At 40.1% G+C, this 5,000-nt stretch overlaps 1 protein-coding gene across 1 annotated transcript in view; it reads right to left on the bottom strand.

Moving 5' to 3' along the window:
- Positions 1–5,000, bottom strand: part of nompC (no mechanoreceptor potential C) — a 165,431-nt gene that overhangs the window by 58,938 nt on the left and 101,493 nt on the right. The window lies entirely within an intron of this gene.

Here is a 5,000-nt window from a genome sequence, read left to right as displayed (position 1 = left end):
TATTGTGACCAAAACACATAATGAGTCAATCAATGCTTATTAATGGCAGCTAATTACAATACCCACTGCGTCACCCAAGCCCCTTGTTAACCTTATTAAGAAGAAGGACACCAATATGTCATTAAGACCTTGAATGTCAATTAATTAAGCCCACTAATGACAGCTAATTTACTAACCCTCATTCCAACCTATACACCTGTGCTTAGCTTCATTAACACTCACGAGTTAGACCTACGTTTTACAAAGAGCCTACACATCACTAAGAATGCGTCACCGAATTTTATTGTTTTACCGGGATTATGTACGTCGACATGACTATCAAGACCATAATGTTATTATATGTTCCATCATGTGACAGTTACCTTCCCGAATTCTCGTGCTATTTTGGTGTGTAATTGCGTCGCTGAAGGGGAGAAGAAGGGCTGACTCACATACTTCACGGTGTGTGGTCTGTGCGCGTTGCTACTCGTGTATGTGTAAGGAAAATTTTCGTTACGCCTTGAACTTGTGTGAATACTTTGGGTCTTTCTTTTCTCTCTTTCTCTCTCTCTCTCTCTCTCTCTCTCTCTCTCTCTCTCTCTCTCTCTCTCTCTCTCTCTCTCTCTCTCTCTCTCTCTCTCTCTCTCTTTTTTTTTTTTTTTTTTTAGTCTGGTGTACGAATTCTCCCTCTCTGTGGATGATTTGCATATATTTTCTGTTTTTCTCTTCGTTGTTTCTTTTCATATTTTGTTCAACTTCTTTACTTCTTAAAGATTCAGTGAAGAAGAAAAGAAGAAAAAATACCTATGACACGCAAGACATTGCTTGATCAAATCCTTGTTACATTCCCCGACCTAAAACAAGAAAGAAAAAGAAAAGAAAAGAAAATGGTGTAAAAAGAAGAAGAAAAAAAAAGGAAAACGTAACCCTACTCTGAAAAATAATCTATAAAAAATCATAAATCAAGGAAAGGATGAATAGACAAATAAAACAACATAAAACACCGAAAAAAACACTGCAACGGGAGGTGAGGGAGAGAGGGGGAATAAGGGAGAGGGAAAGGCTGAGGGAGAGGATGAGGGTGAGGGTAAGGGAGAGGGAGAGAGTGAGGGTGAGAGAGAAAGAGAGAAGGTGAAGGCGAGAGAAACAAGAAAGAAAAAAAAAGAAAATGATGTAAAAAAAAGGAACACGTAACTCTAACTTAAAAAGTATTCAATACAAAATCTTAAATCAAGAAAGGGCTACATAAACAAACCTACAAATATAAAACACCGAAAAAAAATCTCGGCAAAAGGCCTTCAGGGAGAGAGAGGGAATAAGGGAGAGGGAGAGGGCGAGGGAGAGGGAGAGAGTGAGGATAAGAGAGAGGGAAAGAGAGAGGGAGAGGGTGAGGGCGAGGGAGAAGGTACGGGAGAGGGAGAGAGTGAGGGTAAGGGAGAGGGAGAGAGTGAGGGTAAGGAAGAGGGAGAGAGTGAGGATAAAGGAAGAGGGATAGAGTGAGGGTAAAGGGAAAGGGAGAAAGTGAGGGCGAAGGAGAGAAATAACTTAAGAGCACAGATATAAAATTAGAAAAGTCAGGCAGTGTCATGGAAGTTCTCATGCCTCAACCGGGAGGAGAATCATGCAATGCAGAGCCATCTAGCATTGTCACGTCGTTGCCCTGAGCACACTCTTAATAACGTGACCGTAAAGGGGCTTTTGTGACTAAAAATTGCCAGGTTTTTCTCCTGTCATGTTCGGTAACTTGAGTATTGTCGAATTTTGGGGAGTCCCTTTTTTATTTCTTTTTTGTTTTGTTTATGGTACTCCGTTTCTTCTTTATCTCTGCTTCTCCTGTGTGTGTTTTTTTTTTTTCTTTTCTTTTCTCTTTCTATTTTGAAATTAGTTACTGTCACTTACATTTTCTTCTTTTGTGTTCATTTCTGCTTCATTAATCTTATTTCATTTTGTTTCATTTTAGTTATTTTTTATATTTCTCTTTACGTTCTTTATTCTGTTGTCCTTCATCAATTACTGTTGTTGTTTTTCTTTCTTCCCTTTCTTGCTTTTATCTTGACTTTTCTTCATTTTTCTCTTTACTTCTATTTTCTTCCTCATTTTTTCCTTTTCTTCCGCTGTTTCCCCTTCTTCGCTTTCGTCTTCTTCTGTTGCTCTGCCATTTTTCTTCCAGTCATTATTATTTTTTCCTTCGCGCTTTCGTCTTCTTTCTTTGGTTTTCTCTGTTATCTTGAGACCCTTTTATTGTTCTATTTTCTTTCTTTTCTTTTCTTTACTTGTATCTTCTTTTTCGTCTTCTTTTGCTTCACTCTTCTTCTCCTGCATCTTCTATTATCTTCCCTTTCCTTCTATAAATATTTTCGAACGCGACAGGAGGAACACAAAACCCAACTTGTATACTTCACACCAAACAAATCCAACATTTCCTAATCCCTAGATATTTTTCGTTCTAACATCACATAACGAAACCCAAGAACGTCATCTATAACAGCCTGACAACAACGAAAATAGCCTCGGCGTTTTATTCTTTCGCTGATATATAATGTGTTCATAATTTTTTCCTATTTATTTTTTTAAGCTACGAAAGATTTATCAATATCTTCTTTTACCTGCATAGTTCTAATTGTTTTTTTTCATTTATCTTTAGTTTTATAAATTATCTATATCACTTTTTATCAATATGTTTTTTTTTATTTTTATCATTATAATAAAAATAACTGTTTACTTTATTTTTTTAGACGCATACTACTCCCTGTCTATACTTGAGTTTAAAATCAGCTGTTAAGCCCGAGAGTTGTTAGTTCTGTGGAGGCAAAATGTTTTTTAAACTTTTATGTACATGCGGTGGAATATTACCCCATGCAATATGAAATAAACACTGGTTTAGATAGATAGATCTATTTTTTTTTTTTTTTTTGCTTGTTTATATTTGTTTGAGCGTTTTTGTGGTGTTTCTTTGCGTAATAAAAAGTAGACCAAACAAATATTTCTATAAACTGTATTTCTCATGTTTTTATTTACTTTCAGTTTAGATTCTTGTATTTCTGAAATGATCCGACATTGCATTGCCTACATCTTATTGTTTTTATTTCTCAGGATTTCGGTTATTTTTCTTGTATTTCATTTTTGCTTTTCCATTAACTTTTTAATACAGTCGTTACTTTTTTCCTGTGTCCTTTATACGTTTTCTTTCTATGCTTATTACCAATCATTATCTCTGTCTTCCTTGCCATGATGTTTACAGTTTATCAATTTACTTCTTTGAATACATTTTATTAGTCAAGTAGTTCAAAAAATAGTTAAGAAAGCAAGGGAAAGAGAGAGAGAGAGAGAGAGAGAGAAAGAGAGAGAGAGAGAGAGAGAGAGAGAGAGAGAGAGAGAGAGAGAGAGAGAGAGAGAGAGAGAGAGAGAGAGAGAGAGAGACGAACAGTGCAAAGGAGTGTTAGAGAATGTGCACCATGCCAAAGTCAGAGAGAGAGAAAAAAAAAAAAAAACGTCAAAATAAATATGTATCCTAATTATCCCTCCCCGCCTTGGGTCGAGACAAGTTCGGACTCGACCCCTACAATAGCGGATAACAAGGTGGCGTGGCCCGACCTCCCAGCTTGTGCGTTGTCACAATCAAAATGAATTGTGTCCTCAGGCGCTATCCCTACCCCACCCCCCTCTGTGACCTCATATGACTCCAGTGCCATGGTACAAACACTGTGACCTCACTTATATCGTGACCCCAGGTATAATCTACTCCAGCAGAAGGCGCCTTTCGTACCCCACTTAGACCTGGTAATCTTTGGTGTCTTACCCTGGTCGCCCTGTATCTTCCTGGGATCCCACTCCGACTTGTGGGTAACTCCAAGGGACTCCACTCCCACTTCCTGGTATCTCCTGTGCTTCCACTCCGACGTTCTAGTAAACCCCAAGGGATCCCACTCGCCATTAGAGCCCACTCCGCTCTCCTAGTAACTCTCTGGGACCCCTTTCACCTCATTTTGGTAACCCTTTACTTACCATTTTTTGGTAGCTCCTTGTTGCCCCACTCTCGAATTGCTTGTTGGTAACCAGTTTTGACTCTATTCGCCTCTTCTCGTAATTCCAAGTAACCTTGCTCTGACCCTCTGGTAACTCTGGACCCCCTCCCCCCACGTCGACCCTCTGGTACTCTTTATGACCCACGCTTACTCCAACCCCCCCCCCCTCCTTCCCCCTTCTCTGTTCTGTCTCTGTTCGACCTCCCGCGACGCAGGACAATGAACAGAGCAAATGACCTGACCTTTGATACGTATGCATGATCAGGTCAATTATTTTTTCTTATATTTTTATTACTCTTTACTAATTTTCTCTTTCTCTCTTTCTTCTAAAGGGGGTGTGGGGGAGAGTTGCATGGCCCAGGGTTAAGGGGTTGAGAACCGGTAGGGGTGAGGGAGGGGGAAGGAGATAGTGGGGAACATGGGAGAGTTATAGGCGAGGGAAGGATAGTAGGCAGGAATATAAGAGGGGTTAGGGAGAGAGGGAATAAGCTAGGATAAGGTGAATAAGGAAATGGGGGTCGAGGAGGAGAGAAGGAAAGGGTAGGGCGGAGGGAAAATGAGAAGAGGGAAGGAGATGGGGAAAAGAAACAGAGGAATAGGAAAGGGCAGGGATGGGGAGAATAAGAAGGGAGGAGAGGCGGGGAGAAGAGAATGGGCTAAGAGGAAGGGAGAATTAAGAGGGAATTGAAGATGAGGAGAACAAGGGACAGGGAGTAGGGAGAACAAATAGAAGAAACAGGAGGTAAGGATAATAGAAGGGGATAGGGAAAAGGGAGAACAAGAGGAAACAGGGGATGGGGAGGATAAGTGGGGAGAAGAAATAGAAGAAATAGGAAATAAGGAAAATAGAAGGGGATGGGGGAGTGGGGAGAATGAGAGGGAACAGGGGATAGGGAGAATAGAAGGAGATAGGGAGTGGTGAGAATAAGAACAGGGGATAGGGAGAATAAATAGAAGAAATAGGAGGTAAGGAAAACAGAAAAGGGATAGGGAGCA

The sequence above is a fragment of the Penaeus vannamei genome, chromosome 29, assembly GCF_042767895.1.
Source record: "Penaeus vannamei isolate JL-2024 chromosome 29, ASM4276789v1, whole genome shotgun sequence".
Lineage (NCBI taxonomy): Eukaryota > Metazoa > Arthropoda > Malacostraca > Decapoda > Penaeidae > Penaeus > Penaeus vannamei.
This window is presented reverse-complemented; position numbering and strand designations above follow the sequence as displayed.